The 21,327-nt window shown below is 42.3% G+C and overlaps 1 pseudogene; it reads right to left on the reverse strand.

Annotated features, from left to right (window-relative positions):
• Positions 1-1,586: 1,586 nt before the first annotated feature.
• On the reverse strand, positions 1,587-15,074 carry LOC118856579 (annotated as a pseudogene).
• Positions 15,075-21,327: the final 6,253 nt, after the last annotated feature.

Below are 21,327 nucleotides of genomic sequence, written 5' to 3' on the forward strand. Positions count from 1 at the left end.
GGCCCCTATACTCTTGAGATACTCAGTACCTATCTCCTAGTCAGTGAGGTAGGATATAGCTACATCACTCTTTGGAGCTGGAGAAAACAGTAGGACAAAGGGACCTGGCATGGGGCAGAGGTTCCAATCGGAACCAATCAGAAGCCAAGGAGGCTCAGGCAAGGCAAAGATGACAGGGAGGGTGGAGAAGAGAGTCAAAAACATGAGTTTAATGCCCAAAATTCTTCTTTTCTGAGTTCCAGTTGGAGCCCGGGCCCCATTGTCATATCAACAATAAGATCAGCAACCTCTCCTTCCCTGTCAATCCCCTCTGAGGGCACCCTGAGCAGAAAAGGAGATGGGGCATTAATAGACGGGAGAGAAACAGGTAGGTCCAAGTCATGGCCATAGGAAGTGGGAATATGAGGTCAGGAGCAGCACCCACTCTTTACCATCACTAATACAGGTAATATGGCAGCAAGGGTGGCATAAGCCAGACCGAGAGAAGAAGACACATCTGTTGCCCTATCTCCCACCCCTTCTATAAAGAGAAAAGGGTTTGGGAGCCTGACTTAGAGATGGTACTGTAGTTCTAGACTATTTTCCTGGTTCTTCTGTCCTCCTGAGAGTTTCAGGGCATGGACTTATATCCCTAGGAGATCCGGGTGACGGGCATGGCGGTCCCAGGCCCCATAAAATCTCAGATGAGGCTGTGAGATTATCTCTAGACCAGTTTCACTTTACCACTTGCTCCCCACCTTCCTGATGCTCTCTGTTGCCTCTGCCATTTTAGGCAAAGGCCAACATCTGTTTCCTTCTCCTGTGGAATAGAGACTTAGATGGATTCTCATTTGGCCCAGGCCGGGTATCCTGCTCAAAAGTTCTTCCAAAGACAGCTGAGTAAGACCCAGAAGTCTTCCTGCCAAGGCAAGGGAGGCTTCCACCTACCCCTCAATGGTTCCATCCCATCAAGATCTCACCCCCACTACCAGCAACAGATCGTGCCTTATTAAATTCCTCTTAACTCATGATGTAGGACTGTGTTCCTTTTAAATTTTCTCCTACAGGTCTGAGCCTTGGAGGTATGTGTTCATTGTAAGTAATCTCACTTAAAAATCCCATCTTTCTGGCCCTTTCTCTTAATCATCTAACTTCCCTTTCCCTGGTCCTGTTTCTCTGACTCCATGACACATCCAACCCCAACTGGGGCCACAAATTCCATGATGCTTCTCCGGCAATGGGAAAATCTGAAGATGGGAAGAAATTGTGCTGAAGCAACAATGGGGAAAAGGAATCTGGCTTTGATGCAGATCCTTTTCGAAATGAAGGGTGTCACCCACCAATTAGGCCCTTCACTCAGCCTTCTCCTGTCCCTTTGCGAAGGACTACAGCAGCCCAGCCGCTGAGCTGGACACACCCATGATCTCCCACTGCCCACCCTCAAAAATGTGCAAGTTGTAGAGACCACAGAAAAGGTCAGAAGGCAAGGTCTGTTGCCTAAGGGATGCTTTATTAAAGACAGCCTGAGGCACCCAGGTTCTCTCTCTGAGATAGGGTCTAATCAGTGGGATAAAGTTGGGTGAGGCTGGCTGAGTTCAATGTCTCTATCAGACTGCTGTGGCCAACCCCACATGGTTGTTAGCCCTGTCAAATACACTGTAGTATTGTCGGATGAAGACATCTCCCAGGACCCACAGCTCAAAACTGCCATCACTCTCAAAGCCACTGGAACACTGTCCATCCTCCTAGGAAAGAACAAGGCAGAGAGCATCAGTGCAGGTGACTCCTGCCTCATTGCAACTATAAGTAAGGCCTTGTGCAGTCACAAGGGATTCTTCCCCCACTACCCTAATCCTTCATATCAATCACCATAGTGATAACTCTAGGCAAAGTAGGGCATTACTCTCCTCTTTAAGATGAAACCCAGAAACAGAGAAATTCATGAAAGCAGAGCTTGGACTAGAACAAGGCATCCAGGCTCCCAGGTAACTGATTCATCAAATCATTTAATATCATTAGTGATGGCATGGCATAAAAATGGAAGGCCTTATGCCTGGGGTTATTGTAAGGCCTGAATTTGCCACCAACTATATGTGCGACTTTGTGTAAGTTGCTTCCTCTGATTTTCAGTGTCCTGGCCTTTAAAGCAGAATTACTAACAGCTACCTTAGAGGATTTTTGTAAAGATAACATACTCTAGGTAAAAGCTGCTTGTAAACTCTGCAGGGCTATCCAAATATAAAGTCGTATTGTCTGTCTGATCCTACTCAACTCTGTCTTCTCTAGCCTGCTCATTTTTAGCTCTGATAAAGACTAGCTTGACCAACTGACCAGCAGAGGAGAGCCTGGCAGGTCCGAGGCTGGGCTGTCCTGCTAGCATGTTGGCTACTGAGTTATGCTCATGTTGAATATAACATTTTGCCTTGAGCCTGATAGCATGATGAGGGAATGGGATGAGAGCCTCCAGAAAACCACAGACTTTCAAAGAGCAATCCAGGCAAAGGGGGAGTGGGGCAGAGGGGAAGGCTAAACAATGGGCAGAAGTTTAGGTATTGAGTTCAAATCCTGCTCCTCCTAGTGGCCTCAGGAGCAAGGCTTCCTAAATCCTTCCCCATGGTTCCCACGCCTAGGCTGCCTTTAGAGTAGTGATACGACTGCTAGAATTTCTGCAACACTGTAAGATTTACAAAGCACTTTCCCCACAAGAAAGTCATCAAGTAGAGAATGTCACTACCACCTCATTTCACAGACGACATAACTAAAGCTCAGGGGGTACAAAGGACTCAGCCAAACCACACCCAAAGTGGCAGAGTCAGGAATAGACCCCAGACTTCAGATTTCCTAATCCAATGCAGGTTCTACAATTCCATACCACAAAGGCAAGAAACATCTTGTCCATGCAGGTGGCTCACTAATCCTACTGGAGCAGCCTGTGTCCAAGCCACCTTCTGGTGACCAATCTCCCAGAGTTCCCACCCTTCCCTGAAAAGTTTCTCCCCACAAGGTTCCTACCTCAAGGGTGTAGGCTGAGGGAGGCAGAGGGAACTCCCTGCCATTGATGTGAATCACAACTGTAGGCATGGAGCTCAGCTTGTTGCAATTGATATCATACTGAAAAAAGACCAAGAGGATTTTCAAAGAGAGAGAGAAGATATACAGCCCTCCCTCCCAACAGAGCAGAACAAAAGGGGAGCCTGGGGTGGAAGGAAAGTCTGCAGAAACATCTGGGGCCAACAAAGTCTGTCCAGGGTTTCCCACTCATCTGGAAGTGAGGTTGTGACCTGTTTGAGTCATAAGGAATGTCTCCCTGCTACCCTCAGGCAATGGTCCAACTTCTGGACAAGGACCCCTAGGGAAGGGGCAAAGCCAGCTAAAAAGTCCAGCTCAGGACAAAGAGCCATGAGCAGTAAAAGGATTTACTTTGGCATTTAGAAGCAGGCAATGGCAACCTCTGGGAAGGATCCTAGAAGTGCTTTCCCACTTGAGGAACTCGGAATCTTGGGTGTTTTTAATGCTGATAAACTCCCCATAATGCTTGAAGTCTCATGACATGAGGAGAGGCGGTCCTTGGGAAATCAAGGGAGCAGTGGAATGGAGGGAGGAAGGCAGGATCTCACCACAAGTTTGCTTGGCTCCTAAGCATTTAAATTTATATTGCCAAACAGGGCATCATGCTGAGACAGTTTCCACTTAGCCTGCATATATCTTGTATGTACTCAGTTTTTGTATGTTGTCTCCCCCATTAGAGTGTGAATTTGTGAAGGGAGGAATGTTTTTGCCTTTCTTTGTATCCCCAGTGCTTAGAACAGATAGTATTTAATAAATGCTTGCTGACTGACAACTGACTTCAGAGTCCAAGATACTAAGGAGAACTGATCGCCAATAAATCCCCACTTCTATCTGTTTTCTACACTGATAAATTTCCTCAGAACTGACTCTTCTCTAGACAGTAAGAAGCCAGTGGAGATAGCAGAAGAATATATAAAGGTTGAGCTGAGGGACTCACATCTGCATTAGCTCTGATGGCGCTCTCAAGTTTGTCAATGTCTTGGCTTGGACCGACCAAGAGAGAGGTGCCAGTGTCCAAGATGGCCTGGCAACCATCATGGCAAGCCACCACCTTGTCATCAACAGTGATCCTAGGAGAAGTCAGACAAGCTGCTTAGTTCAACTTTGAATCTTCTCTGCTTCTCCTATTAATGTCAAAGGGTATTTGTTTGTTTTTCAAACAGCGTCCAAAGCTAGAGGTGTGACCCCAGAGGAGAGACCAAGGAAAGGAGTCAGCTTCCTTTACAGATTTTCCTTCCTTTGGTTAGCAACACATTTAAAGTTGGGGCTGGGGAGGCAGAGTCAAGATGGCAGCTGGAAAGCAGGGACTAGCATGAGCTCCCCACCAAGTCCCTCCAAAAACCTATAAAAATGGCTCTGAACCAATTCTAGAACTGCAGAACCCACAAAATAGCATAAGGAAGCAGGGCTCTAGCCCAGGACAGCCTGGATGGTCTCTGGGTAAGGGATCGAACGGAGCTGGGAGCAGAGAAGAGCAGAGCCCAGCATGGGTGGCACGGACCAACCAGACCAGGAGCCGGGCAGAGTGTGCCCTAGCGCCCTGAATCAGTGACCTGCAGCTGTTACTAGACTTCTCAACCCACAAACACCAAAGACAACAGAGAAGGTTAGTGGGAAAAGCTGCTGGGGACAGGGGAATAGAGTTCCCAGTTCAGCTACCACCCCGGGGGCAGCGGAGGTGGGGCAGCTACAGAACTGCAGCTGTATTTGCTTCTGGCCCCAGGCCCACCTGGTGGGAGGAATTAAGTGGTAGATCAGAGCAGGAGTGCAGAGCCTGCCGAAGATCTAAGTCCAGTCCAGGTTGGGGGTTCTTGGGGAAGGAGGAGTACTGATGTGGCAAAGCTGACTGTAATAGCTCTGAAAGCAACAGCGCATCCCCCCAAGCTTGGAACATAGTACTCTTTACTCTACAAGCAGTCATACCCTGCTCAAAAATTCAAGGGTCAAGTAAGTTGGCTGGAAACATGGCCAGGCAGCGAAAACACACCCATATTTAGTCTGAGACTTTGGAATCTTTCTTTGGTGACGAGGAAGACCAAAACATACAGCCAGAAGAAATCAACAAAGTCAAAGAGCCTACCCCAAAAGCCTCCAAGAAGAATATGAATTGGTCTCAGCCCATGGAAGAGCTCAAAAAGGAGTTGGAAAAGCAAGTTAGAGAAGGAGAGATAAAATTGCGAAGAGAAATGAGAAGGATGCAAGAAAACCATGAAAAACAAGTCAATGACTTGCTAAAGGAGATCCAAAAAAATACTGAAAAATATACTGAAGAAAACAACACCTTAAAAAATAGACTAACTCAAATGGCAAAAGAGCTCCAAAATGCCAATGAGGAGAAGAATGCCTTGAAAGGCAGAATTAGCCAAATGGAAAACGAGGTCCAAAAGACCACTGAAGAAAATACTACCTTAAAAATTAGATTGGAGCAAGTGAAAGCTAGTGACTTTATGAGAAATCAAGATATTATAAAACAGAACCAAAGGAATGAAAAAACGGAAGACAATGTCAAATATTTCATTGGAAAAACCACTGACCTGGAAATAGATTCAGGAGAGATAATTTAAAAATTATTGGACTACCTGAAAGCCATGATCAAAAAAAGAGCCTAGATATCATCTTTCAAGAAATTATCAAGGAGAACTGCCCTGATACTCTAGAGCCATAGGGCAAAATAGAAATTGAAAGAATCCACCGATCGCCTCCTCAAATAGATCCCAAAAAGAAATCTTCAAGGCATATTGTCGCCAAATTCCAGAGCTCCCAGATCAAGGAGAAAATACTGCAAGTAGCCAGAAAGAAACAATTTGAGTACTGAGGAAACACAATCAGAATAATGCAAGATCTAGCAGTTTCAACATTAAGAGATTGAAGGGCTTGGAATACGATATTCCGAAGGTCAATGGAGGTAGGATTAAAACCAAGAATCACCTACCCAGACAAACTGAGCATCATGCTCCAAGGCAAAATAAGGATTTTCAATAAAATAGAGGACTTTCAAGCTTTCTCAGTGAAAAGACCAGAGCTGAATAGAAAATTTGACTTTCAAACACAAGAATCAAGAGAAGCACACAAAGGTAATCAAGAAAAAGAACAAGAAAAAGAAATCACAAGGGACTTACTAAAATTGAACTATTTTGTTTACATTCCTACATGGAAAGATGACGTGTAGGATTCATGAGACCTCAGTATTAGGGTAGCTGAAGGAAATATGCATATATATATATACATATATATATATATATATATATGTGTGTGTGTGTGTGTGTGTGTGTGTGTATATGTATATGTGTGTCTGTATGTATATACATGTGTGTGTACATATATATATATATACATATACACAGAGAGAGAGAATGAGAGAGAGAGAGAGGGCACAGGGTGAGTTGAATATGAAGGGGTGATATCTAAAAGAAATAAAATCAAATTAAGGGATGAGAGAGGAATATATTGAGAGAGGGAGATAGGGAGAGATAGAATGGCGTAAATTATCTCGCATAAAAGTGGCACGAAAAAGCAGTTCTGTAGGAAGAGAAGAGAAGGCAGGTGAGGGGCAATGACTGAATCTTGCTTTCATCAGATTTGACCTGAGGAGGGAATACCATACACACTCAACTGGGTATCTTACCCCACAGGAAAGAAGGAAGAACAAGATAAAAATGGGGAGATGATAGAAGGGAGGGCAGATGGGGGAGGAGGTAATTCAAAAACAAACACTTTTGAAACGGGACAGGTCAAGGGAGAAAACTGGATAAAGGGGGATAGGTTAGGAAGGAGCAAAATATAGGTAGTCTTTCACAACATGAGTATTTTGGAAGGGTTATACATAATGATATACATGTGGGCTATGTTGAATTGCTTGACTTCTTAGGGAGGGTGGGTGGGAAGGGAAGAGGGGAGAGAATTTGGAACTCAAAGTTTTAAAAACAGATGTTCAAAAACAAAAAAAAATTTGCATACAACTAGAAAATAAGATACACAGGCAATTGGGCATAGAAATATTTCTTGCCCTACAAGAAAGGAAGGGAAAGGGGAAAGGAAGGGGAGTGGGGTGACAGAAGGGAGGGCTGACTGGGGAACAGGGCAACCAGAATATATGCCATCTTGGAGTGGGGGTGAGGGTAGAAATTGGGAGAAAATTTGTAATTCAAACTCTTGTGAAAATCAATGCTGAAAACTGAATATATTAAATAAATTAAATTTAAAAAATTTTGTTGGGGCTGACCCCCAGCAGGTTGATTGAGGTCTAATGGTCTGTCTCAAAGATGAACCAGCAGTCACCACCACAACACCTTTGGAAACAGGATGTATAGATACCACATATTCTTAACACTGGATTATATATTATTCTATATTAGTCTTTATAGCTGCATCTAGGGGGTGCAGTGTATAGAGCACAAGATTCAGAAGACCTGAGTTCAAATCTGCCTTAAACACTTACCAACTATGTGACCCTGGGCAAGTCATTTAACCTCTGTCTGACTCAGTTTTCCCATTTGTAAAGTGGAAATAATAATAGCACCTGCTTCCTAGGGTGGTTTTGAGGATAAAACGAGATATGTGTAAAGTGCCTCGCAAACCTTAAAGTACTCTATAATTGTTAGCACTGACTATCAGGGTTTTTTTTTAGCTTTAGATATTGTCTGACCCATGGATCTTGTTTCTTATAAACTCCTTAAAGGCAAAGATCACATCTGTCTACTTTTTGTCTTCTCTGTCATACCTTGTACTGTTGGGCACATCACGGGCATTCAGAGATACTTATCAAAAGATAAAAACCTACCAAGCTCTTAAATGTAAAGTTACCTATGGTCACGATGCATTAGTGAAGTACTGATGGAACAGATGGAAGCTGTTACTCTGGACAAGAGATTATCGAATTCTGGTTTGGTGGTATCTTGAAGTATTTGAAAAATTCTCAAATTACTTTTAATTCACTTTGATGAACGTGTGTGTGTGTGTGTGTGTGTGCGTGTGTCTGTATGTGTCTATCCTCTCTGGGGATGGGCCATAAAGACTGTACTTTGAGAAAGAAGAGTTCTGTGGCAGCAAAGACATTGGACAAGTGCATTCACCTCTGCGAGTCTCAGTTTCTTCGTCTGTAAAATAGGAATGATAATTCCTGCCCCATCTACTTCCCAGGACTGTTGGGAGGATCACTTTCCACAGTGTATGAAAATGTGAGGAGTTAGAGTTACGCAGAAAAACAACGACCAGAGAGAAAAGTCACTGCCCTGGGCAAAGTTGGGAAACAAAGAACTAAAGAAAGGGGGAGATTTATGGGACTGGTGGTGTCTTATAAGTGCAACCAAATTTTAAAAATTAGGGACAAGGGGTTCTTTTTTGCCCTTGACAATGAACAATAGGTAAAGTCACAATTAAAATAAAAATATCTTATTCACATGTCTGTCATGTTGCCTTGAAGAGTTTAAGGTAAAAGTCCTCCCTTTTGTATAATAATTATTATACAATATAATTTATAATGACTATATATTGTAATATTATACAGTATACAACATTTGTATGGGACTTTGTGACATAAAGGGTTTTCTCATGTATGATGTCACTTGAAATTTCAACACCCCCTATAAGGCAAACTATCAGTTCTGTTTTACAGATGAGGGAACTGGAGTCACACAACTGCTAAGTGCAGGGCTGGGACTCGAATCTTCTGGTTTTCTATCTGGTACACTTTCCTCTAAACTACGATGTCCTAGGACTTGGAGTTTCCCTCTCTACTCAGTGGTCCAGCTAAGTGGCTTTCTTGCTGTTCCTCACATACCGCCCTCTGCTTTTGTACGACCTGATCCCCATGTCCTCCTTTCTCTCCTTTCCCTGACAACCTTCATTTTTTCTCTTTTTTAATAAGTTAATTTATTTATTTTTAGTTTTCGACATTCACTTCCATAAGTTTTCAATTTTCTCCCCTTCCCTCGTTTCCCCCTCCCCAAGACGGGGTGCAATCCAGTGTAGCCTCTACACATGTGGTCCTATTAAACATATTTTCACATTAGTCATGTTGGAACCCTCATTTCTTTCAAGACTCAGCTTGAGCATCGCTACCTTCACAAAGCTTCTCTGCTCCCCTCCTCCCTCCCTAGCCTACCTTGTCATAATTTTCTATCTATTCTGTTAATCCTTATATACATGTCTCCTCATAGAATGTAAACCCCATGAGGGCAGGAAGCCTTTGTTTCCTCCGCATTTACCACTGTATTTGTTGATTGATTCCATGGGGCCTTGCACCCCAAGATCCTAGTTTTAATCTGAGCCTAGTCAGGAGTCTCTGACCAGGAGCCTCAGATCTCTACCTTACCTGTCCACAGTGAACTGCTAATAGGCCTTCTTAGTGACCGGCACCCAGTGGAGAGGGCCAGTGTAGTAGGATGGGTCGATGGCCCCGAGGATGAGGGTGCTGTTCTGCTTGTTGCTGAAATGAGAGATCACACTGACCTGAGCATCTCATTAGCTCAAAGTAAAAGTCATGTGTAGGACTCCAGCTTTTGGCAGTTTATGATCTGACTAGGCTGGCTCTCCAGCCTCCCATTGACCAGCATCCTCTTCTGCTGCTGTCACCCCACAAAAAGGGATTTCTGTTCCTCTGAGAAGCTGCATGGAGCAGTGCACAGAGCCCTGGGCTTCAAGTCAGGAAGGGGTGGTTTCAGAACCTGCCTCAGACACCAAAAGTGGAAGCCTGGGGAAGTCACTACAGCTCCAACCTCAGTGTCCTCATCGATGAAGTAAGGGGACTGGCCTTGATGATCTCTAAGTAGCTCTAAATCTAGGATTCTATGACTGTGGAGCTATTAACATTCTCTACTACCCTCACCCAGGGGTGGGCCTTCATCTTTGTAATCCAAAGCTATTTTATTAGAATGTCAGGGCATGGAGGAGCAGAAGTGTATATGTGCATGGAGTTTATCGGGACACATGTCTTTCCTACACACAGAAATTCAATTGGACTTAACATTCACAATTTGAAGCTGCTTCCTTCAGGCTACCTACCTCACTCTTCAGCCCCAACCCATGGGGACACCCAATTCTATCCGCTGGGTTCCAGGCATGATCTCTCAGTTTCATATTGAAGCTATACCCTCCACATGCCCTTGAACCCCAATATGGAAGCTCTAAATTCCTCTGGAATCTATCTCACACCTAGGATTATGCTCATAAATATCTAAAAACTGAGTCTCCAAAAGAAAAAAAGAGAGACACACACACTTTTAAATTCAATCTGCATTTTTAACATTTTTCCAACAGTTTGTCAAATCTAAACAATCGTCTGAGCTCTGATTTGTAGCATTTGCTGATTTCTGAGGTGTAAAAGCCCACATGGAACATTTTACAATCAGCTCTCTAAAGTTAATCAGAGCTGATTCTAGCACACCCCTGAGGTCATATCTCTCCAGCAAGGGTCTCTTCCCTAGGCCCTTTTCCAGTGGGGTGGCGTGTTCCCTTATCTTGGGCCTTTTGGCCTGAGAATGTATTTTTTTTCTGGCTGCCCACCGTGGACCTTCAACTTATATCAAATCATTTCTGTTTCTGTTTTTCTTTCTCTCCACCCCTGGCTACCACATGAATTCTAGTTATACTGGTGCATACTGTACATTCCTAAAGTTTAACTTTGTGTATATGAAAACCTCCCTGTATATAGGGGAAAAGGAAATCTAACTCTAACTGATGCATTGTTTAGTGAATGCTCAGAAATTCCCAAGTTCCTTTGATGTATTCTTCCAACTTCTCCAACTACTCTCTTTAATCTGTAACCTTATTCAAGCCATTCTTCTGGGAATGGTGGGTCCTGGTCCATCCCTATTCCCTGTTAATTTTCTTCATCATCACCAGAGTTTTCATCACCAACAACAAATGTTTAATAAATACTTTTTTATCAGTATGGCTCAGTGTTAAAGACACTGGTGGAGACGTTATTTCCTTCTAGAAATGGAAACTGACCACTCACTGAATGTCACAAGTCTGATATATTTCTTCCACTATGGTTTGCACTATCCAGGTATGGTCTTATAACTATCTGGCAACTCTCCCCAAACTGCTAGGTGTTCCCAAAGGGAATAGAAGGAGGGAATCCAAAATGACAATGAGGAGGGACCCCCTAAAATGCTCATTAAGGATTCACATCAAATCAACTACATCTGACCCCACCTAAAGCGTCACTTACTTGCTCAGATAAACAGAGAAGAGGTCCCGGGCAACCAAGTGCTTGTGTATCATGTTGTCAAAGACAGGGGTGACATCTTCTGCAGACAGGGAGGGGTAGCCCATTCCTAGGATCCCATCAAATTTAGAAAAGATAAAGGTGAAGTCAGGCTCCTCGGTGCTCAGGCCAAAGATCTGGTCATGATCCACAATATCAGAGACCTAAATGGGGACAGAAGGCAATCACTCTGGATCTGTCAAACATCCATCACCCAAGAGAGGACCCTGGTCTGCGGTTAGCCCCAGTGAGGGTAGAGGGAGCAGAGCTTGTATCAAAATTTCTAACTCTGCTAGGACCACTACAGAGGCCGATAGAACACATGGGCACTTTGATAGCCCTGAAGAGAGTGGAACAGTGGCCTGATGCTCCTGGAAGCCTACCTGGTTACCTAGCATGCTGGGGACTTGCCCAGACAAGGCATCACAGACTCAGGAGACAGTGGTGGGCCCAGCTCAGCTAAATTCTCCTTCCTAATGCCTCCTGTGTTGACCTTTTGAAGGAACAATAAGGACTTGGAGAACAGGAAAGCGGTGAAGTGAGAGGGGAGGAGAGGGAGGGGGAAGACAAGTGTGTTTGCTGAAGGCAAGGCCTGGTGTGCTTAGCATAGAGAGAGGGAGGCATGTAGTAGGAGGGAGGGACAAGGGAGGCAGGGAAGGGCCAAGTTGTCCTGGAACTGATACCAATCAACAGGGCCTGATCACATTGCTACCCCAAGCTACTGTCCCTCCCCACCTTCTTCCACCTCCACTCCTGCCAGTCTCAGCTTCCTCTGGCCAAATGAGACTTTCAAGGATGAGACATAATACCTAGGGTGTCTCTCCCCAGCTTTCCCAGGTAGGTGGATGTGTGATAAAGGAGGAGCTGAAGCTGCTGTAATTGAATATGACAACAGGCATAGGGTTGTTCTTTTATCCTGCACCTAAAATAGCAAAGAAAAAAAAGGCAAATTGCTCCAGACTGCAAAGGAAGTAGGACACTCAGAAAGGGGAAATTAACATTTCAAAGCCATTTAGGAGCAGATCCTATACAGACCAGCATGGCCCTGGATGCTTCAGAAACTAGCTCAAGGTCCCAACTTCCTGGTAACTTACTCCCTGAGGAGAAGCTCTGGGCTTTCTTTATGCTTTGCCTACATGGGATTCCCATGAGGTCAGGTGTATGAGTATCTCCACCCAGTCAAAGCCAGAAGATCAGGCTAGTAAGGTCAGAAAATGAGGAGCTTTTTGTGGGGTACAAATTAAACTGGATGTGAGCAGATAACCATTCAGCTGGATACAAGAGGGAAATCTCTGAGTTCAAGGTGACAAATATGAGATTGAGTGGTTGAAGAAAGGCTCCACTTGATAGAATTCCAAAGGCTTTCTAGTCCAACCCATGCTTGGTCAAAAGGGCCACCACCAAGATAAGTGGACAATCATGCAGCTTTCACCTGAAAATCTCTCAAAAGAGGTAACATGCAACCTCCTTCTGCAGCCAGTTCTGCCTTGGGATAGTTGTAGTCCTTAAGAAATGTTTCCCTTCATCGAGGCAAAATCTGCTTTGCTAAAACTTCTAGCCACTGCTCCTATTTCTACTCCCAGGTATGCCATTCCAGGAGGGCAAAAAAAGACAGCTACCTCTCCTGGAGGCTTGAGACATTTATCTCCCTGAGAAAAAAAAAAGGTTTTCCCATAGCCTCCATGACCGTAAAAGACTGTCTGCTCTCAACTCCATTTGCTTGCTCTCATGGAATCATAAGGAATGTGCAAAGACTGAAAATGCATAAAGCAGACTGGAGATAGGAAAAGAGTGAAAGTGAAGCTCCCCCATTATATCTCCATTTGACTGGTGAAAAGCCAAGCTCCCTAGAAGCCAGGGCATTGGATTACAGTGACAGGAGATCTGCCCTGCAGTTCACACAACTAGGAACAATCCCAATGGAAGGCTTAGCAACAGAAGAGTCCAGAAGAAGAAATTGTGGCACAAGTAAGAAATGCTGGGACTGCATTCATGAAAAAATGTTTTATTTCCCAGAAAAGATGGGAAATTAAAATAGAAAATGCTGTAGGTAATAGGGGAACTACATGCAGAAGAAGACAACCAAGATGGTAAACATCCTCAAGTCTGTGATGTGTGGGAATTGGTTGAAGAACCTGGAGATTTGAAGAAGATTTTGAAGTCTGGAGAAGAAAAGGCTTAAGGGGCACAAGATAGCAGTCCTCAAGTATCTAAAAGGCTATCAATTAGAAAGAGGGACTAGACCAGGGGTGGACCTCATATGGACCACATGTGGCCTCAAGACTACAGGTTCCCCACCCCTTGAACTAGACTTTTTCTCTTTCCCTGAGAAAAGCTACAAGGAAGCAAATTTAGGTTCAAGTTAAGCAAAACTTACCATTAATCACAACTGGCCCAAAGTGGCCTGTGGGGCTTCTCACCCTCCCCTACCTCCCTATAGGCATTTAGGCAAAGGCTGAGAGGTGCCTGTCAGACAGGCTATAGAAAAAGATTTCTTTGGGGGCAGGGCTTAGACCAGATGGTTGTGGAGGTCCCTTCCAAATATGAAATTCTGTGATATAGATTCTGTAAAATAGGAACAGTAGGTGGGAAAACCATAACAAGGAAGGATGAGGTGAAAGAAATTAGGGCACATAGATATGGGGTCCCAGAGAAATCTCTGGCAATGACACTGAGCAGATCTAAAGGCTGTGCAAGTCAGTGGGAATGGGGTTTTTATTAGGAAAGGAGCACACCACAGAGCTCTGTGTGTGTTACAGTTCTGCAGGGGCCTTGGAAAATCACTCAAGGAAAGCTCACTCTGAATCCACCTCCCCCCACCCCACTACTACCACCCACAAAAAGCCTTCTGGGTGGGCAGGAACCAGACACCAGGCAAAAGTGCTTCATGCTTCCGGGAAGAAACATGCTTGGCTCAGGGAGCATGCAATGGTCAGCCCTGCCAGAGGGGGGTGGGAATCCTCTGTTCGGGTCATACTCACAGTGACAGTGTCATAGCCCAGGACCCCCTCCATGCTGCCAGCACCATACTCAATGGACAGGTATTCCTCAGTTCTCCGGAACGTGGAGGACTTGGATTGAATCTGTGGTGGAGTTCTGAAACTCAGGGGGAGTCTCCGTAAAGCTTTATACTTCCTATTAATGTATCTGTCAGTGGAACCACAAGCATTTGTTAAGTACCTACTAAGTGCCAGGCACTGTGTTTGTCTAACTGAACCTTGAAAATAAGAACTAAAAACTTATTGGCTACTACAGAGCAGTTCTTTCTTCCTCCCCTCTCTCTGCTATGTCCACAGAGAATCAAGTAAAGGAAATTATTCTTTCCTACTCCATTCAATATCCGGTTTCCGATCCCACCCACCTCTCTTCCCAATTATACAGACAAGTAGCATGGATAAGCTAGACTGGAGACTCTAAAGAAGAAAAAATCATATATATCTGTTTTGTCTAGGAATAGTTCCAGACTCCACTCTAGACTCCTGACCCACATAGTCAGCCTAAGCCCAAGGAGAATTGGGCTACTTACAACAGGCATCACTTTGGCAGTAGACTGAGGGGACCCAGAGATTAGAGGAGCCAGTATCAAACACCACAGTGAACTCCTGGGGTGGAGTCCCAATGTGAATCTTTCCATAGTACTGAGCCTGAAGACACAAGAAAATCACGTGTTGGGATGGTGGTGCTAGGGTGGCATATAGTCAGAGAAAGGGACAGAATGAGAGGTTAGCTTGGATTTTATGTGTGGCAAATTTTCTGTCTTGACTTGAGCCTGAGGCGAATTAGAGATGAAGAGAGGAGAGGATGGTATCCTGAGCATCTCAGGGTCCTAGGGAAGGCCTGGTGATGCTCTACAATCCAAGTACAGCAGGTCTCACACTCATATTATCTGTGCCTAAGCCTGCCTGCTGGTGACCTCTCCAGGTACCAAAATTAAAGGCTGGAACATAGTTCTCTTAACTCCACAAGCAGTCATACTCCACTGAAAAACTCAAGGGTCAAGTTAGTTGGCTGGAAATATGGCCAGGCAGCGAAAACGCACCCAGATTCAGTCTCAGACTTTGGATTCTTTCATGGTGACAAAGAAGACCAAAACATACAGACAGAAGAAGTTAACAAAGTCAAAGAGCCTACAACAAAAGCCTCCAGGAAAAACATGAACTAGTCCCAGGCCATGGAAAAGCTCAAAAAGGATTTGGAGAAGCAGGTTAGAGAAGTAGAGGAAAAATTGGGAAGAGAAATGAGAAGGATGCGAGAAAACCGTGAAAAATAAGTCAATGACTTGCTAAAGGAGACCCTTTATGATTTGCTAAGAGCATACCAACTGGCTTCTGTAAGAAAGTCCTTCCATCACTTTGAACAGTAGCCCCAGAAGGGAACACCTCCATCCATCCAATGTTAGCACCTTCACTGGGGAATGAAATGAATTACTGGTGAAGTTGACTGTCTCTCCCTACATGAAAATGTTACCTTGTCCACTTATTAGAGAGCCTAGGGGAACTAGGCTATTTTGTGTAGGGCAGGACTAAGGAGTGGTAGGAAAGGCCCAGGACTGGGGAAGGAGTCACCTCTGGAAAGGTAGAGTCCTGGAGACCAAGAAAGAACACGGCAGTACAGGTTTCCTGAAAGTTCATAAAAAACCTCTACACCCATTTTTCTTTCTTCCCAATGAATGACCCCTTTTCTAGCTTTGAAGTCTTATCCCCCAGGCTTTAAAAAGTCACTATCAGCAGTTAGCCTCAAATATTTAAGTAAAAAACACTGGGTATTTCCTTTATACTTATTTACTACCCCCAGACTCAGATAAGAATTTTGGCTTTGTTCCAAAGACTCCGAACCCCAACAAGGACATGAGAAAGGATAACAAGTCTTACCTCCTAGCAGTATTGAGCTATTGAAGAGGGAGTAGGAGAGATACTACCTTGGGATAATAGGGCATTAGCCCCAAGGGTAAATGGGGAACTTTTTACCCTAGAGACAATTAAGTGGAGCAGTAGGTACAGCCCTCAACCTGGACTCAGGAAGACTTGAATTCAAATCTAACCTCAGATAACTACTAGCTGTATGAACCTGGGATCACTTAACCCCTGTCTGCCTCCTCTGTAACATGGAGATAATACTAGTATCTAACTCCCAGGGTTGTTGTGAAAATCAGATGAGATAATATTCAAAAAGTGCTTTGCAAATCTGAAAGCACTATATGAATGCAAGATATTATTATAGTTATATTTAACTCAATTGTATTTTTTGGTATTTGTCTTTTTATGTTTATTTTGTATACAATTATATAGCCCTGGCTCGGTGTAGTAGTTAGTAATACTATCTGCAGATGTGTCCAGGGAGGGATAACCTCCGACTTCCAAGGCAGCCCTTGATACTCTTGTACAGCTCTAATTTTTAGGAAATTTTTCCCATGAGCAATGTAAAATCTGCCTCTTTATAACTTCCAGTCATTGTTCCTAATTCTATTCTTCTGGAGCCAAACTGAACAAATTTAATCTCCCTTTCATGTGATAACCTTTCAAATGCTAGAAGAAAGCCATCATGTAGCTGCCCAAAACTTCTCCTCTCCAGGTCAACAATGTCCAGCTCTTTCAACCAATTCTCATACATCTGGGACTTGAGACCTTTCTTCCTTCTTGTAATTTCCAATAGACACACTACAACTTATAAATGCCCTTCTAAAAATGTGAACTAACTGAACACTATACACTGGGTATGGTCTGACTGGGGTAGAGTACAGAGACATTCATTCCACAGAGATATACCCATCTTAAGATGACTAAAGTTTACATTTTTTTGCCTGCCACATCAGACTGCTGAAACTTTGAGCACTAAAAACCTCAAATCGTTTTCCAGAACATCTCTTATCTAACCAGCAGGCTGGCTACCTCCTCCATCTCATACTTGTGAAATTGACTTTGTGAGCCCCAGTAGAAAACTTGACATTTAATCTACCGAATTTGTTATTTGATTCAGCTCAGTACTATGCCCTGTCAAAATGTTTTTGGATCTTGTGTCTGTCAAACAGTATGTGGACTACCCCCTACCTCCCTCACCATCTGTAAACCTTATGAGCATCCCAACCTATGCACTTGTCCAAGGGTTTCCACAATAAGGCTAGCAGCTTCTGTGGGGGTGTAAGATCCACCCACAGCCAGCACCCAGAAAGCTGCCAACAGCACACGCTCTTTCGATCTGCTTAACTAAGGAAAGCAAGGTGAAGGGGTTGACAAGTTTACTTTAATCCAGCATACAGACAACATTCATTTAGTTCAGGGGAAAAAACAAGCACCCTGAACTTCAGAACAAAATACAAACAAATTACAAATATCAACAGACAGACCCAATACACATTCCTGGTTACCATCTAGGTTCAGCCTGAAAGCTCAGAACAAGGGCTGGCCCAGAGTCACTCACGCCACCACTGCTTCAGGGATGAGCTCCAAAGAACAGACAGCCAACCCCTGGTTTTTATATCTTTTTCAGTGTCAGGGGTGAGTCACGCATGCAACTCACTCACGTGACATGGAATCGTCACAAAGAGATGGACTTAAACCCACGTGGTCTAAAAGCCTCTGCTCTCCCAGACATGTAAACTAAGCCCTCCCTGGAGTTAGCCCCACTTCAGGCCCCACCTTAGTTGCCAATCCACACCCACTAAGGTTTTGCACCTAATAGGGGTTTGGGCCTGGGGCTTAGCACCTAGTAAGGCTCCATGAATTACTCAAAGGGAACAAAAGACAAACTATTCAAGGGCACTTGTTAAACTAAGTGCTAAGGATCCCATTTTTGGTTACCAACATACCAAGTCAGTAATAAAAGGAAAAATAGCACAGGGCCAAGTAGATCCATGGGGCACTCCACTGAAGACCTTCTTCCAAGGTAACATGGAAACATTAATAACTGCTCTTTGAGACCAAATATTAAACAAATTATGAATCTATCCAACTGTACTGTCATTTAGTCTACTTCTCTTTATCTTCTCCACAAGAACAGTGAGTTTCTTTATTAAGTGTTTCTCAAGTGCTTTCTATCATCATTGCATTTATTGTAGATAATTCTTACTCTTGCTTTTAGAGAGATACTACTTATATTTTAAGAAAGGCTCCATTTATTCCTACGTTTTCTAGTATTTTTAATAGGAATGAGAGTTGCATTTTGTTAAAGGCTTCTGCATTTATTAAGAGAATCATATGATTTGTTGTTTTTGTTATTGATATGGTCAATTATGCTGATAGTTTTCCTAATATAAAACCAATTCTGCATTGCTGGTATAAATACCACCTGATCAAAGTGTATGGTCTTTATGATATACTGCTGTAATCTTTTTGCTAGTATTTTATTTAAACTTTTTACATCTGTATTCATTAGGGAAATTGGTTTATAGTTTTATTTCTCTGTTTTTGCTCTCTCTGGTTTAAGTATCAAAGCCATCTGTGTGCCATAAAAAGAATTTAGTACACCTTCTTTTTTATCTTTTTTGCAAATACTTTATATAGTATAGGGATTAATTATTCCTTAAGTGTTTGGTAGAATTCATTTGTAAATCCATATGGTTCAGAGGATTTTTTTAGGGTTCTCATTTATGTTTTGTTCAATTTCTTTTTCTAAGCTAGAGATATTTCATTATTCTAGTTCCTCATTTGTTAATCTGAGAAATTTATTTTTGTAAATATTCATCCATTTCACTTAAATTGTGAATTTTACTGTCATACATGGCAAAATAACTCCGAATAATTGCTTTAATTTCATCTTCATTGATGTGTATTCACCCTTTTCGTTTTTAATACTAGTAATTTGGTTTTCTTTTTTTCCTTTTTAAATCAAATTAACCAATTAACCAAATTATCTATTTTATTGTTTTTTCCCATAAAACCAGCTCTTAGTTTTATTAATTAGTTCAATAGAGTTTTTTACTTTCAATTTTATTAATGTCTCCTTTACTTTTCAGAATTTCTACTTTGTTATCTGATTGGGGATTTTTAATTTGTTCTTTTTCTAGTTTCTTATTTAGTTTTATGCCTGTTTCATTGTTCTAATCTTTCTCTCTTCTACTGATACATGCACTAAGATACAAATTTTCCCTTAAGAACTGCTTTGGCTGCATCAAATTTTGGAAATGTTGTCTTATTATTGGCATTCTCTTTAATGAAATTATTGGTTGTTTCTATAATTTGTTCTTTGACCCACTCATTCTTAATAATTACATAATTTAGTTTCCAATTAATTTTTAAGCTATGCTCCCACAGTTCTTTATTGAATGTAATTTTTATTGAATTATGGTCTGGAAAAGGTGCATTTAATATTTTCTGCCTTTCTGCATTTCGTTGTGTGGTTATGTCCTAATACACAATTGATTTTTGTGAAGGTGCCATATGTATGTAGCTGAGAAAAAGATATATTCCTTTCTATTCCCATTCAATTTTCTCCAGAGGTCTATAATATCTAATTTTTCTAAGATGTTATTTATCTCCTTGAATTCCTTCCTATTTATGTTATGGTTAGATTTATCTACCTCTGACAGGGGAAAGTTGAGGTCCTTCACTCGTATAGTTTGACTGTCTATTTCCTCCTGTAATTCATTTGACTTTTCCTTAAAGAATTTGGATACTGTGCCATTTGATGTATAAACATTTAGTATTAATATTATTTCATTGTCTAGCTCCTTTTAGCATGATCTAGTTTCCCTGCTTATCTCTTTTAATTAAGTCCATTTTTGCTTTTACTTTGTCTGAGATCATGATTGCTACTGCTGCCTTTTATTACTTCAGCTGAAATATAATAGATTCAGCTCCAGCTCCTTCTTTTAACTGTGTGTGTGTGTGTGTGTGTGTGTGTGTGTGGGTGTGGGGGTGGGTGTGGGTGTGTGTGTGTGTGTTTCCATTTCAAGTATGTGTCTTGTAAACAACATATTGTTGGGTTCTGGTGTCTAATCCATTCGGCTCTCCACTTATTTTATGGGTAAGTTCATTCCATTCACATTCACAGTTATGATTACTTACTGTACATTTTCCTCCATCCTATTTTCTTCTTTTTATCCTCTCTCTCTCTCTCTCTCTCTCTCTCTCTCTCTCTCTCTCTCTCTCTCTCTTTCCTGCCCCTCCTTTAAAGTCTGTTTTGCTTCTGACCACTGTCTTCTTTTATCTGTCCTTTTATCTCCTCCTTTTTTCCCTCTTCAAGCCAATCTGGATGTGAGTGAGATTCACACATTGCCCACCCACCACCCTGCCATTTTTTTTTCTCCACTGTAAAAGCTCTTTCTTACAAGCCTCTTTTATGTGAGAAAAATTTTGCCACTCTTCTTCTCCCTTCCCTCTTCTCCCAGGGCATCTCTTTTTCTCATCTATCCATTTTTTAAATATCATCCCAACATAACTGACTCACTCCTGCAACCTCTTTTTATGTAGAGTCCTTCTAACTGCCCTAATAATGATAAAGTTCTTAGAAATTACGTGTGTCATCTTTCTATATAGGAAGGAAAAATTTTAACCCAATTGAGTTCCTTCAGATTTCTCTTTTATATTTACCCTTTAATGCTTCTCTTGAGTCTTGTATTTGAAATTCAAATTTTCTATTATGCTCTGGTCTATTTGTCAGGAATGCATGAAAGTCCTCTCATTAAATATCCATTTTTCCCTTGAACGATTATACTCACTTTTGCCAAGTGGATTATTCTTAGTTGTAATGTCAGGTATTTTGCCTTCCAGAACATTATATTCTAAGCCCTCTTCTGCTTTAATGTGATAGCTTCTAAGTATTGTGTGATTCTGACTGTGGCTCCACAGAATTTGAATGGTTTCTTTCTGGCTGCTTGAAGTATTTTCTCTTTGACCTGGGAACTCTAGGATTTGGCTATAATATTCCTGGGAGTTTTATTTTCGGATCTTTTTCAGGAGGTAATCAGTGTATTCTTTCAATTTCTATTTTAGCACCTAATCCTAGGATTCCAGGGTAGTTTTCCTTGATAATTTCTTAAAATACGATGTCTGGGCTCTTTCTTTGATTGTGGCTTTCAGGTACTCTAATAACTCTTAAATTATCTTTCCTTAATCTATTTTCCAAGTCAGTTA

Source organism: Trichosurus vulpecula, chromosome 7, assembly GCF_011100635.1.
Source record: "Trichosurus vulpecula isolate mTriVul1 chromosome 7, mTriVul1.pri, whole genome shotgun sequence".
In the NCBI taxonomy this organism is placed as follows: Eukaryota; Metazoa; Chordata; class Mammalia; order Diprotodontia; family Phalangeridae; genus Trichosurus; species Trichosurus vulpecula.